This window comes from Hylaeus anthracinus, unplaced genomic scaffold, assembly GCF_026225885.1.
Source record: "Hylaeus anthracinus isolate JK02 unplaced genomic scaffold, UHH_iyHylAnth1.0_haploid 0, whole genome shotgun sequence".
NCBI classification, from domain to species: Eukaryota; Metazoa; Arthropoda; class Insecta; order Hymenoptera; family Colletidae; genus Hylaeus; species Hylaeus anthracinus.
In genome coordinates, this window is record NW_026533254.1 from 24249189 (window position 1) to 24265244 (window position 16056).

The following is a 16056-nucleotide window of genomic DNA, read 5'->3' on the forward strand; positions in this document are numbered from 1 at the left end:
TAATATAGATTGCAACTGGAGAATGCCGGGACCAGGCTGCTCAATGTTGTAGCCAGGCGCCAGACCGAGCTATTAAATAATCGAGCAAATTATACCGCTCCACCCTTCCCCGCGCTTATCTCTTGGCTCCTGCCGCCCTGCAACGTCAGCAGATCAGGTGCCAAGTGCAAATTTAAACTTGCAGCACTATGGCGGGTCTGACGTGGCGCCCCCCAGCGACGCATTCGTTATCGCCTCTGACTATCGGAATCGAAGATGGTGGGGCAACCCAAGGAGGCACACTTTGGACAAATGCAATTCAGAAATTTAAAAATTTTCGAATAAACGCAAGCGTAAGGCATCAATGAAAAAGAAATCGACGCGGATATATGTGAAAACGGCGCTGGAAAGTTTAACGGGTACCTCTATCGATCGCCGTTTGTTTAAATTTTCCCGACAAAAAAAAAAAAAAAAAAAAGAACGGAGGCGGAAAAAAGAAGAAAATCCGTTGTTATTCGAAACAACCACCCCCCTCGATTTCTCAGCGGCCTGTCTGCGAACACGAGCCATTCGGGACAAGTGTCGTTGCTTATATAAAACGGACACCCTGTATGATAGGCGAGGATTATGGAAAAACGCGCTGGGGATTCCCTGGAGTGCGCGTCGGCGAACGTTGCGCGCTGGTAACGCGTATCGGGAGAGGGCCAATAAAATCGAACGCTATTGTACTCTCGCGTTTCTTTTTGTTTGTGTTTATTTGTTGTTTTTCTTTTTTTCCTTCCACCGACCCCGTTGCTTTTGTTTCGCTGTGAAAGCCGCGCGAACGATTTTCGGAGAGTTAAACTACGGGAGGAAGAGACGGGTGGGGCGTTGTTGAATGGCATTGAAATGAGAATTTAATTTTGCGAAAATGGTTCCTTTTGTGCTCGTCCTTTTGATCAGTGAAAATTGAAGGGCGGGGAGGAGGAGGAGCTGGCAACGTTGATGCGAAAATTTTTCCAGGATTGGTTCGGAGCTTTATGGTCGGAAGTTTTAATCAGACGAATTTAAACGGGATTTAATTTAATTTAATTTAATTTAATTATTAATTTAAAGGTACTATTGCCAGTATGCGAGAATTTTATTTAGCACACGTGGTTCGTTCGTATTAACACCGAACCTCCCACAGTTTTCAAACTTTTATGCAGTTTTTTGCATACCGTATATAAATTATTATACAATGGATCGACTGAAATAAGTGTCGTTGAGATTATTCGTTTAACAGATCGAGGCAGAACTATGTACAAACAAAATGTCGGTAGGTTTATCGTCAATTGTACCGTTAACAATTTATTTTTCTCTGGCAATCTGTTTTTTCGTCATTTATTTATGTCTCCATTTGCATTCGAAATACCCAGCAGGACGATCGTATGAATTTTACACTTCAAAGGACTACGTTCGCCGGGAATATTTACACTCGGACATTTTTTATTTATCCAACACCTGAAGCTGTTGCATTTTTATCTTTCCGTCCCCGCTTCGTCTGCGGCGTTTTGTTCGCTCTCGTGTTACGCGTGCAGCAATTAAATTGTCGAAAAATGCCAGGAATTCGATGCTCGGGTTTGGTGACATCGATAACGAGCCTCCATTTATACACCGTGACTCGCGCGTAACCGTAATTCGCGTTTTGTTCCTCTCGTAAAAATAACCTCTAAAACTGTGTTCACGAAGTATTAGAATTATGTGAATAAATATGAAAACAAAAAATAACGCGTACTGATCTATGGAGATTTTATAAAATTATTATAAATTTTCTACGAGACGATGTAAGATCATGGGTGGATGCAATAAAATAAAATACTGTAGTTTTAATTAGATGAATTTTGTTCTGACTCTACTCGAAGGGTCAGAGATGCAGAGCCACATTCACTATCGAGATTTTCTCTCAACTAACCGACACCCCAACGATCGAACTCGAGTTTCGGCGCGGGTGTTTATATTAGCAGGCTTATCGCCCCGCACTTCAAACAACCAAAGAACCGCGGTGACTCAAGAAGAAATGCGATTCATTTTTGTTATCGGACTAAAGACAATATTTAGATCCAATTAATTCAACAGACGACGTATACATCTTAACTGTGTAATGTCTCTGATAAGAAATGACAATGTCGACGACGGTTAGCAGCGACCATTCAATATCGAACTGCCTTGCAAGTTGTCTGTAAACAAAATTCGACTTGCAGAAGAGTAAACGAACAGATAAAAAATATATATAACAAAGATTATTAACCAGTTACAAGAGCTAGTTACGTACAGTACAGAATAATTTGAAACCGTCAAATTTTGATAGCGTGTTTTACCAGGTTTGGGGCGATTTGATAGCGACTCGAGTTGGTAAAAACGGGTTTCCAGGCGGGTTTTTCGTGTCGACCGATTTGAGATTATTTAAAACGTTCAACGACTCGGTTTTCCGCCGCGTTGCGGCCTGTTATTGTCGCGTTAATACTTTCCGGCTTGCTGCGACGCTTGATCACGTTCCCCCGGGCGGGATTTATTTTCGAGTCGCTTGTTCCCCGATGCTCATCGATCGTGAAATCCGGGCTGATTCAGGATCAACTGAATTTCCGACGAGCTCACCGGTTTTTTTTATTTTTATTCATTCTTTTTTTTTTCACCATTCGTCGGATATTTAGTCACAATTACGTGGAACGGACAGCATAATCGTCTCGACGATCGGTGATCCGATAAATACCAAAAACTGCACCCTATCGAAGCATTTAATTTTATATTCGAAGAAAGGTCGCGTGTTCGAATACATTAAGTGAATAAATTAATTCCGTGCCTTCTAATGCTGAACTCGTCGCTTATTTATTACAAAGCAAAATTATGCAACTTTGAATTTTTTCTCAGTCACGAATTCCTAGAGAGCGTAAACGGAGGGTAAATATTTTTAATTAGTAAGTAAACAGAGGATAAGTATTTTTATTTAAGCTACAGTTAGAAATGATCGAATACGAAAGCACAGAATTAACTCCTGAATTAACTTTTTCTAATATACTCCTAGTATATTTTTCACACGGTGCTTATGTTTATTACTTTGATTCTTTTCTTTCAATTCTGATTTTCCCAAGATTGCTGGACGGCGCGCAAGCCCGGAAATGAAAAAGTACCTCCAAGACGATCGCTCTAGCATATCGCGCACCCGCTCGAAACGCAGACATAAACTGATACCCGGTGGCGGTAGAGTTGCAGGTCAGAGTACACAAATCCACGAGAAATTGTTGGCTATCGAGGCAGCATTGTATTTGCCCTGTTGGTAGATAACGGAATTCAAACAGAGCGGATTGGGTTGGTCAGAGACGTCGAAGAAGCCCGGGGTAACTGTGCAGGACGGACCGATGAAAATACCCCCTGGAGAAAGCTTAAACTTTCGCCTGGATCCACTGTTGCGGCTTCCTTCGTCGTGTTATTCTCTCCGCGGGGAGCGTTCCTCTTCAGCATCTAATTGCCAAGTACCCAGAGCTGGGAAAGTTGCTGATGCCGACAGCAACCGACCTGGAGGATGAAAAATACGGGGCTGGAGGTGATACGGGTCCGTGGACCGCCGATGTTGATCCCTGGGTTTCGACGGTTGCCAGGGTGTGCCGTTCCGATTCAGACGGGTTCACCCTTTCCGTTCCGGAACGTTTAAATGTGTCGTTCTTTTTTTACCAGGTTGTTTTGGCGTTTACTAGTTCAATTTTATTATTTGCTAGCTGTGCCCCGCGGTTTCACTCGCATGGAATACTATTCTTATTCTTATACAATATGATTCGTCTCGTCGAGCTACGCGTCAGTCGCGCCGACGAAGAAAGACAAAAAAACATGTACTTTTTCCTTAGGGAAAATGTTGTCCGAGCCTTCGTTAAGGAGATATTAACAGAAAACTCCGACCAGAACGCGAGTACGCCGGTGGAGCGTAGCTTATACTACTGCGGCCGTCTAGCGCGTAGCCTACACTACTGCGGCTGTCTAGCGTGTAGCCTTCACTACTGCGGCCGCTCCACCCGTAAACTCGCGCTCTGATTGGTCCGGGTTTTCTGTTAATATCTCCTTAACGAAGCCTCGGACAACATTTTCGCTAAGAAAAAAGTTGTTTCAAATCACCCCCCGAACCACCTCTTTCAAGGACCTCCAAGGTTTTTAGGACATCCTGTATAGATTTAATTAAATTGTCTAGGGAGGACGGCGAAGTACGTACCGAGCCACGATGCGGTTTGACGAAGTACGTTTCTATTTCTTTACGAAGGACTCAAAATGCAGTATATTTAAGTGAGTCGTTCTTTAATTAGATTGTCCCCTTATTCTTCCAATTTTATTAGCTATTGAATTAAACTGTCGAAAAGAGTGAACCGTAACTATTGTGATTCAACGAGCGCGAATCACAATAGTTACGGTTCACTCTTTTCGACAGTTTGTTTGCAGAGAATTCTTTATTTATGTCAGAGTTTACCGAAGAGTTAGATCCCGTTTCGACAGTCCGAAAAATTGCCACTCTTCGTGAATTTCCCATTCCCAAGCATCCTAATTCTCCAATATTCAAATTAACGCAAACGCTGACACTTACGGGATGACTTTTGGCCTAAATAAATCCTGATTCGCATTCAGACGCAGGGCGTCCTTCGTCATAAATATTGACGCGTACGATCGGAATAAACGCGAATTTTAGCGTCGCCCCGCCCTCGCCCCCCTCCCCGCTCAACTCTCTGTGAAACTTCGTTTTAAAATTATGATCCGAAATTCATCGGTGATCCGCGGCGCGTTCGTGATGGGAATAAAAACTAGAGAAACAGGTACACGCAGTTCAGCCTCCCCCCCCCCCCTTCTACCTCCCTTTCCACCCTTCGCACGAAAAATCTGTGGAAAATCGGAGAGAGCATAATCTTCATTTAGCCGGATAATATTCGCCCGTTCGAAATGCACCGAAACGCTCGTCGTGGAACGAAAATCTGAAAATCCGCGGAAAAAGAGACAAGGAAAAGCGTGGAAAAGTATGCACACGACAGAATAATAAATGCTGCAAGGATTTAAAGCGCTTTGCGCGCCACTTTTGTAGCCCCCCGCCCCCCAAATCCCCGCACCATCGTTCCTCGCCCCCCCCCCCCTTCTGTGCTCCATGTTTCCATTACGAGAAGTCAGACTGTCTGCCAGTTTGCGAAGCGTGGCCCTCTGTGTCTCTCGTGTTGCCCAAATAATTTCACGGTGATGCGCGGCTGGAAAGTGGTTCACGCGGCCAGAATTTCAGAAATTTCATTTCTACTCGGTTTGCCAGTGGAATCGGCGCGACGTTACAATTTCTGCTTGCCTCGTTTTAATAACACCGCGTACGATATTAATAACAGCCGCTCGACGAATCTCACGGCCGCGAATAACGTTATTCCATGTCTACGGTTCATTTTTCTATGTTAAATAATTCTACTTGAGGTTGTATCGGCGTGGAACACTCTGTATATGGACTTTTTAGGACGGAATTGGATGGAGCGATAAATTTCGTGACGAGAGGTATCGAGGTACGAGCGAGCTAGAGTTACTCGTTTCCGAGATACATAGTTTAGAAGATACTTATTCGATCTAGCGTGGGGCACGTCGTGCGATCAGCGGCGCGCCACCAGCGCTGCGCTTGGAAACCGAATATCTCCGAAAGTATCAGGTTTTGGACGGTTGTATCTCGGTACTTTTGTCCTCAAAATTTAATTTTCTATCAAATTCAACCATAAAAAAATACAATTTTCCATTTAATAAATTGTTACGACGAATATATGTCGTACTATAATCTAAACATTATCATTTTACATACCGAGTTCCTTTGTTTCGTAATTTTCTATCGTTCTGAAACTGTCGCGTTCAATGTACCCGCGGTCGTGACTCATTTCTAGTGTAGAATTTCAGCGAAAAGCGAATATCGGTATGTCGTTTCTATTTCAGCGTCCGAAAGCGAGGAAGAAGGTCCAAGAAGCTTTTATATATAGCTTGCAAGTGTACATGGTTGCAGCTAGATGCACCACGTTCATCGTTACCTTCTCTTTGCATTTCAATTTGCATATTTGGCGCGCTTTGCGTTCACTTACATCAACGACGGCAAGCAATTTAATTACATACGACAATATATACGTATATATTTTGATTTCCCGCGTTTTCTTTATTTTACTTGCGTTACGTATCGCATTAGAATAACACGAATTAGAAATCAAGTAACGAGCAACGAGCGCACGAGTAATAATTGAACAGCAGACTCGGCTCTAAGGCCGAAAAGATGACAGGGAGTGGATCTCGGAAGAGACACTTGCATACAGTACTGGACAAACAGTTCCCTCGCAAGACGATACTTCCGAGATACGTTCCGTTGACACTGAGACAATCCAATATTTGAGGAAGGAATGGCTCGCGAATGACTCGTCTTGAGAGCCTTCCACTTAGAGTCACGTTATCATAGACAGGATCTATTGCATTCCACGCGTCGAAAAAGTGAAATTCCTCGAAAGGCTGCCCGTGAATTTATCACGAATCGAATGTGTTTCTGTGGTGTATTCGTGGTCGCTGTCGTCACGCGGTTCTCGATCGGTACGACGATTGACTATCGGTACGACGAGCAACGCGCATTTTTATTATTAGATTGCCTCTCTATGGCCATTTTTAAGACTGGCGGGAATTTTAAATAAAACACTGAACATTTTTGTATTAATTTCGAGTATAAGACGCACCTGAATTTTGGAGGCAATTTTTCGAAGAGAAAAGTGCGTCTCATAGTCCGTAAAATACGGTAACCGAAAGGCACGAATAAAACGTTACGCATAGTAACCATTTCCCCGTCATCTTCACCCACATTTCCCGCCTACCTCGGGACGAGACGTAGCAGCTTCAAATATTCCTCGACACTGGTTGGAACATATTCTCTATTATCCAAATATTCTCCCGATAGCCGTCACTTCCTATCAGGGCGGATATCGCAGGTTCCACGGTATTCCCTCGCTCGAAGAAGTTTTCCGTATTGTTTGCTTGGACTATATAAACACTGGCTACCGGTAATTTCCCGTACAAGCATCGCAGGCGGCAGTGAAACCACCCTTATTAATTATTCATCGGGCGCTCCGTCTATGCGGGATATTTTGCCGCGAAAAACACGGGAGAAAAATAAGACGCACGATGAATATTGTGATGGAACTATACATCACTATAATGGATCGCGCGTGTTGCATATGCAAGCGTTTCCAGCCGGCGATTTCAACGATTCAATGGGGCTCGGGTTATGGATCCACTTAAGGCCTTCGGTAATGTCTGCTCGAGTGGACTGAAAGTAATCACGTGATATACCTATCTCTACGTTTTCATTTCGAATGTCCCACGAAGGGAGATTACCCATGAAACAAGTGGAAACTTCATTTCTTTATAACGAAAGGCTTTTACGAAGGGGGCTTTAAGTTCTTTTATGAAAAATATACAATTTTTAAAATTTTGAGGGTGCACGTGATTGCTTGGGTTCGAGGTATTTTTTTTTTTTTAAGAATGTTGTAGCATGAAAGATACTGTTACATTACAAATATGACGTTTACTATTATAAATATATAAACCAACGAGGCATCAAGATTTCAATTTTCACGTTTTAAATTATACGCATTTCGTGGGCATTAGTCGGCCATTAAAAAGTAATTTATACGGTCTTGGAAGAAACAGTTTAACTTGAAGGGAACGAGGGGTGAAAAAGGTTCTTCCATATCAGTTGGCGTTTATTCTCCCTCCCGTCCCATCCGAGGGGGGCGCACGCTACCAACAACGCCAGATATTTCTCTTCATCGTGAGCGCTTTATTAGCACGGCCGCGCGAAAACTCGCTATTAATCATTGTTTTTCATTTAAGAATATAAGATTAATTTCGCGCGGGCGAAAAGAAAGCACCGCGGCGCAATATTTCTTAACAATCTCCTCTCGAAATCCATGTTCTCTACGCTCTCGATTTCTTCAATCCTTTCGCATGTATAATAATTAAACTGCGGATATTTCTGCAACCTTCGAAACGATGCAACACGTATTTTATTCTTGGCATTTTCCATCGATGGACAAACATTAGCAGTTTAATAATAATAATAATATTTCGACGAGACTTAAAACGACCAGTGTCTGTCGAAAGACATCTAAAGTAGCAGCAATCGTTAAATGCAGTTTGTAGCATGTCCCAGGGTGATCGGTGCGCAAAGATAGGTAATCAGTCAGCAGTACTTAGTCAAGAGGGTATCTCCCTTAGGGATCAGTCGCGAACACTCCATCAGCATTAAGTCAGTAGCGATTCTATCGTCGGTCTCGCGAAGCATAATGATTTCAACGAATCAGTTACTCGCTTGACGAATGCCGGAGAATTTAACGTATCGCTCGATAGGCAATTAGAGTCAAGGCTCGAGTGATTCGTTATTAGTCTAAAATGATTCTTCGACTTTGCTAATAGTACTGTTTACAGTACGTTGTTCTACGTCAAAAACCACGAAGAATTTGTTTCAGAATCATCGTTCTATCTGCGATAGTTTTCGAGATACAACAGAGCCTCGCACAATGATCGCTGCTGGTCGGGGCATCCGATCATATAGCGAGGCCCTCGTGTATCTCGAAACCTATCGCAGATATAACAATGCTTCTTAAACAAATTCGTCGTGGTTTTCGATGTAAATCAACATACCGTTCACACCACTAAATACAAAATAAAGACCACTTTTGCTTCTACTCTTATCGCTGTCCGCGAACCGTTTCGTTCAAGGAGCACTCGTCTGGGTCGCGACCTACCTTAGCCACTCCACCATTCCTCGAAATCAATTCCTCTGCCATATTTCCTCCGCTCCTTTCGTCGTCGCCCGAGGGAACGGCGAGGAAATTGAGCGTACTCGGCAGGATGTCCGTGTTCACCGCGAGGCGGGGTGGGCCGAAACGCAATCCTCACGCAGGTCACCACCGCTCACGCAACAGTCGTATCCGCTGATACCAGGCGGCCTCGCCGCTTGAATAATGCGTCCAATATGCGCCGCGATAAGGAACAGTCCGGGGTTGTGTTTCACCCGTCCCGAGAAATATGTTCACGAGGCTTTCGCGACACGTTCTGGCGACAACGACGCCCGTGGACGCGACCGGGGCCCGGGCTCACGCAGCCCGCGTTGGGATTTAGTCGCGGCGGTGCACGCGAGTTGCCCGTCGGGGGACTCGGCTCGATTCCGATCTAGATAGCGAATTTGTTGCGACAATTCGCGCGGCACGCACGCGGCTGTGCGCCGCCGATAGACCTGCCAACCGGTCTAACTGATCCGACGCGATCGGAGTGATTAGGGGAACGCGGTCGTGGATGAGTGCGTTGATCGATCAAACGTCAGAGACGGAGCGCTGGCGTGGCGTGCAGACAGGGTTGCCATAAGTTGGGCGAAATCAGCCGGGTTCAGCCTCGCGATAATAGAGGAACAACTTAATGTAGAGTGGTCCGCAAAAGAAACAAGGATACACCGATTTGTGACTTCGCGATCGGCTGTACGCGTTGGGTTTTCGCTAGCGCGGTGCAAGAAACAAAAATACAGCGACATAGTTTTCTATCTCGCTCTGCGTGATGTCACTCCTTGGAATAATGCGTTGAGTATTCGCTAGCAGACAGGGTACAAGAAACGAAGATACAGTGATATTGTTTTCTTCCTCGTTGTATATGACGTCACTCCTTGGACCAATGTGTCGAGCCCTCAAAGGCAACCCTGGGTGCAGCAAACACCGCAGTACGGCGAAATAATGACAGATGGCGCGATAACCGATGCATTAACGAAACGAGCCTTCGTGGCCTCTGGATGCCCATCTCTTTTCACGAGTTTATCTTAGGATTAGTCGTGCGGGGGTACTAGGCGCGCTACGGGAATCAGTCGAAGGATGTTTTGCGAAAAATGGAGGTTACTCCGCCGCTCTGATAGTCGATCGACCCCTCTGATCGATCCCTGTCCCATGTCGAGCGAGACTCGTCAGAACTGTGCTGAGATCAGGAAATCTGAGCTGTCAAAAGTCGAACAAGCAAAATTCGAGAACGTGTTCCGCGCGAATGGAGTTGAAATATTCCATCTTACATTTAGCATAGGTTCTCACCGGTCGATACACGACCAGACTAATACCTCTGCGCTCGCGGGGCGACAGTTCTCGCCGCGGCTCGTCCAAAACGCAGGATTCCTCTTCGCGTTCGGGCCACGTTTCGCCGATTTTATGTTTAATTTCGTGCAGGTAGTTACGTGAGTCGCATCTTTCCTCGCGCGGTCCTCCATTTCGTCGGAGGGAAGCCCGGCCACCATAATTCAGAAGCACGTTCCGCGTTAATGCAGCAATTTCTTAGATACGAAATTTCACGTTGCTAATTGTCCTCGTGGGTGCGGGTAGCGTCGCGAAAGAATCTTCGCCAATCGGTACGTTTCGTTTGAGTGCTCGTGATTTCCTCGCGACACCCTGTATACTTCGAGACGAGAGAAAGACCAGTTTCTCTTGCGGTGAAACGAATCGTCCGTGCCTCTCTCATTTGAAATGAAAGCCGATCACAGATGAAATCTTCGCGTCATTGTTTTCGCTCTTCCACGATCCGCTTCTTTGTCTCAGGCATAAACGTCTGGTTTATTCCCTTCTGCTTCTATATCGTCGCGAGGGACAAAAGGCGCGTGACGCGGCGTATTTTGCTCTGGCCGAGCTCAATGGATCCGATAAATAGCAAGGGAATGCGCGGAGGATGAAGAGAACTCGGTGTTCAGCAATTTTTCACGAGGATGGAAGGATTATATTTTTCAACATCTAAAAGGATCAAAGCGGTTTCAGTGACTTGCCTTGCCTTCCCAAGTGTCTCACACTTTGATCCACTAGGTAGGCCCAGGAAAACATTCATAGGTACATTGTTGATTCATACTTAGCGCCTCCAACTGACACAAAGCTTCAGTCGAGACACCGAACAAAGTGTTTTAATACAAGCGAACAGTACTTCGACTCTGCTCCTCTTTCAAAGCTAAATTCAAGTCAAGGCCTCGCACCTATCGACCGCCGTCTAACATTAAGCAGACCCCGTTAAGCAGACCTTCGACCCAGGGCCTGGTTCAACAATGCCCCCATCAGGGCGTGCATTCGTCCGTGGCACGCCAGCAGAATTTTCCATCCCGCGAGCCGCGCGTTGCACGTGTGCAGCGTGCAGTCTCGCGCGTGCATACCCGAGGCTTTGACACGCGCATAAATCCACCGGGGCGTCCCGTGGCATTGTGAACCTCGCCGGAGGAGCTTCCTCCCGTGCCTTCTTTAGAAATCCCATTTCTCTGCGTCACACGTCTCTCCTTTCGCGGCCCACCTTCGCCACGGGTGGAGCGCAACACTCTGACGGTGGGGATAGCAGGTTATAGCCTAACTTTCGCGACGGAGCACCGGACTCGACTTGTTCGATACGGCTGCACGCTTTCCCGACATCCTAGTCGTTATCCTTGTCATACTGTTATGCCGTAGGAAGGAGAGAAGGGATCGAAGAACGTCCGTTTGCTCGCAATAGAGAATACTGTGTTCAGCCCGGAGAGCAACGATCCACGTCCACTCACCTCGGTCCGAAGCACCTCGACTGCCATTCAACAGCCTAAACGTCGCCATTCACGGGAATCCTCAGCCCCCCTTCCTGAGGTTGCTCCCCCCCCCCTCACTCTCGTTTCATTGAACGAACGGCTGAATAATTCACGGGACGATCGAACGCGGCGTTGAAAAATAAATTAAGACGGCCGCAGAAGGATGATCCGGTGAAACTTTCAGAGGCATCGTTCCAGGGGAGACAGGAGCGTTCAGGGACGAGGCCTTTTCGGGGGGGGGGGGGGGGCCCCCTCCGAACGATTCGAATGGCCCGTATTTTGACACCGTTGACAGGCTTCCTTTCATATGGTAATCCGCCGCCCCTTGGGCTACTCCCTCGCGCCTCCTTCGGTGCTTTCACGCGTTGTCCTCGAGGAAGCGACAGAGACTTTTGAGAATCTCTTCGTAAATCTACGTCAGGCTGGCTTCGTCCGAGGACGTTTTCGAAGAGCGCAGGACGCTGCGGAGGTCTGGATGAATCGGACGGTTCGAGTAATCGATTCTCCGCGCCTTTCGAAAAGTTTGGAAACCGCCGGGCAACGGGTTGGACGTTCATCCCTCAGGACGAAACGAACCAGAACGAAATCCAGATGAGCAACTGGATAATTCCCACGGACAAAGAGGCGAAAATCGAATCGATCGGCCAGGACGGCCGTCCCCCTTGGCGTCAAAGGAAGCGTCCGTCCCTCGTACGCACGTGTCACAGGTGTGCGGACCGGGTGACGAATTAGGGGTGAATGGGTTTGCGCGGCGGACACTTTCGGCATCGTCCATCGGCCAACACCTACTAATTAACAGGCGAATCGAGTTTTCAGTTACGAGCTCGTTTGCTGTACACCGCCGGCTATCTTTCGTTTCATTTAATCCAAGTAATTACGAACGAATTCGATCTCTGACAAGCAGAGGAGAGGGTTAGGAATTAACGGAGGGCGACGAGGATCATCGGACAGGAGGTGGTTTAATCGATACCGTGAATGCTAGTTCCCGTTCGAGGTGAGAGAGAGAGAGAGAGAGAAGAAATGGCTGGAGGAAATTGATGGAGAATGTTCGATGGAGACCTCGAGTTGACACTGTGCAATCCTAACAACTCGAGGATCGACGCAGACCCGGGGTTATCGTAACTTCGCATATTTCTATTCCGATGAAATTCGTCGGAAGTAGAATTACAGTAAAGACTGGATAAGTGTAAGAAAATCGAGAACCCAAACGCCGCATTAACCCAGTCCAGGTTTCTATTCTGTGTTTACATTTGGCTCGAGTCGAGCGCCGAACGTAGAAAAGGAGAAAGAGTGAAAGAGAGAGAGGTCCGAGGAAAAGAAGCAGTCGGCAGAAGCGTATCGATGAGACAATAGTACATGGTCTCACCGATATCTAGGTTAGGATTATATTACACTGCTCGCTCGCCGGGCGTCAAGGGGGAACCCCCCAATAGTGGGGATAGTCATCTTGTACTTATCCAGTCTTTATTTTAACTCGTCCTAAGTAACGACTCGCGCACACCCTCTTCTAACCAAGCGTCGAACGATCAAGCAAAGAAACACGCCGCACACCGTTTCGCTCCCGTTTTCGCGCACCGTTTCCATTCGTATCGGTCCACTCGAATTAATCGAGGGTCGCGGTGTCCCTGGCGAAAAAACAGCCCCCGTCCGGCCGCCCTTAAAACCACATTAACCCCGCACGAAAACACTTCGTGTCCCCCGGCGTAATTTCAATAAACGTTCGACGCAAAGCTCTGAGCATGACGTACGGCCATTAACCCGACATTGCTCAGCCAATTTCTCGCCACTTCTCCGTTCTCTCTCCCCGCCGCCCCGAACAAAACCACCTACGCGGTACCGAGGGGGGCGTAAATGGCGGTGGGTGGTAAAAAAAAAAACGGGCGCAAAATCGATCCGCGTGCCTTTTTCCGCACGAGAAGCCGAAAACTGGAAAGAATCGCGAATGCAATAATCGCGAGCGGCGCAGAGAAGCCAAACCGCCCCTGTTCTACCCCCCGTTCGCGGGTAGGGGTGAGCGAACTCGAGGTCGGGTAGGGCTGTAACGAGTACGCGCGCGGCGTTCGGTTGTTTCACATCAAAGAGATGTTTTGTCCCGTTCGCTAGAGGGATTTGCCGGGTGACCAGAATGAGGGGGGAGCGGGCGGGGGGCTGGTTGGCCGCAACGTGCCACGCGTTAGGGTGCGTTTGTGCGCTGCGGCGTCCGCAACGCGATTCGTGCGAGCTTCTGGAAAAGTAAGAGGAATTTTTCGGGAGACCGTGACGTAGCCTTCTTTTGTTTATTTATAAAGACAAGATAAATTTTCGGGGGTAATCTGATTCACGTGAAATCTTATACAGAAGCGTATCTGATAGGGGAGAATTGTAAATTTACTCTCCCTGTATCGTGCAGGATGCCCAGTTCGAGTCGATTCCCGTGAATATTTCAGAAACTGTTGGCGACATCGACTAATGGCTCTGTTAAAAATTAAACAGATCCACGACGGACAGGATTTAATGCCGCGACATTTCTTTTCTACGCAGAGTACTCCTAGTAGATCTCGATCGACCTTAGTTGACCCCCTGATTAACCGTCGACAGTCGGCAATTAAAATTCCAAGCGGCCCTGTAAACCGTCGTCCTTATCGCTGAACTGCAGCCACGAAATGTTTTATTTCAGAAAGCGTGACGACGTCGTCGGAATTACGCGGCAGTCGTCTCGACGTTTTAAGAGAATAAAAGGGGTGAGACGTGGTGGCGCTGGCACAGATGGGAGGCGGAGAGGAGGGGTGGGGGAAGCGGAGATGTGAAAAAAAGGGAAACGCGTTCACACGTGCTCGAAAGCTCGGTCTTGAGAACAAAAAGGAGAAGCGTCTGGGGGCTTTAAAACCTGTGTCAGACGACGATGACTTCTGCCACCCTCTTGTGTCACTCGAACTATTGGTAGGGTTTCATGGGACGCGGGCAGACGGAGATGGCTGTTCGCGGAAGTGAAATCTTGCCGTGGAGAGGCGGACCCCTGATTGGTCATTGTACGCTGCCTACTCGATGATGCAAGTAGCTAAGTATGCAAGTACTCGGGGATGACTCGCAGTTGGAGGAAGATTCTCAATGCACGGGGGTGGGACACTTAAAACGTATCCCAAATGGTTATTATTACAGTCGGTCGCAGAAGTATTCGCGCCCTTTCAGACCTGAATTATTTGCTTTCTCGTACCGATGTAATTTAATTTTTAGGGTTAATTTGAAATTAATTTTTGAGGTTAAGAAAACGTGGTTGGGTCTCGAATCAATAAATTGTCACTCCACATACTTGAGGGTTTGTTCCTAGATTTAGCAGGAAAATGTATGTGCTGGGATTTTTTTGGGGAGTCAAAGTTTTTTAGCGGTTTTTCAATGGCGCCGCCCCGAACTACACACAGACGCACACACATTTCTTCGTAATTTTTACGAATTAAATACCTTAATTTTATAAATTCTTAACCTATTCACGCATAAAATTAGTGAACTGATTCGTTAGACATATGTGTGCAGTAACATCGTCGTGAATACTATACTACGCTTTCCTAACCCCTCGCAAAAGAAACATTGGCGTTGAGAGGTGGTCGATCGGCCGTCGAGTAATTAACGACCATTAACTCTCCGTTTCTTGGCCGTGCTCGAGCGGAAGATCCTGCGAGCGGTTAATTAAATCGCTTTCTACCTATGTACTTTGCACCTTTTACAGTAGATTAACGACCTTCTCGCCACCCGCCTGCAAAATCGTGCGTAAAAACGTGCTTGCTTCACACCCCGGCGAGATGAATTTTCTTTTCGAAGCAGAGGGACAATTTATCGTAATACAAACGAAGAACGTTGTAGGATGGTTGAGCAAAATGGCGTAAGTTATAATAAGAACTTCATTTATTATAAGTGGCACGTGTTCGGTAGCGGCCACTGATCATTGAAAAAGCGGCGCCGATTGTCGGCAGCGGTACCGACTGCGTAAAAGGCGGCACTCCAACTGCCTACAAACGTTATACAAAATATTTAAAAATCGCTGTTAGGTACAGTACAGTACTACATCCCGGCGAACCAGAATTTCCACGTAAAAACCAGTGAAAAGTTCCACTGGATATCGCCGAGATCGAGATCGTCCATCGATCGTGGATGCGCCACCATAAAACTTATGAGACGGACACCCGCGACCTCGATGAAAAACCCACCCCACACCCTCCAACAGCTACTATTTTCAGAACGACAGCTGGAACGAACTGAATTAAAGTTTAATTAAAGCCGGTAAAATTCCTAACGGACGAAGATTGAGGTAGAAATAGGAGGTTCGGGCGGAAGGGGGGAGGTGGTAGTCTCTCGGACATGGAAGGGAGTGAATCGGAGCTTCTGCGAGTGACGTGCGAAATTGGTGGCCACGTCAGAGGGCCCCATCGTAACCCTGAAACCGAACGTTGGACACAAGCTTTCTACGTCGCTTAAAATTTTTTTTTCTTCTCCCTTCTATTTTC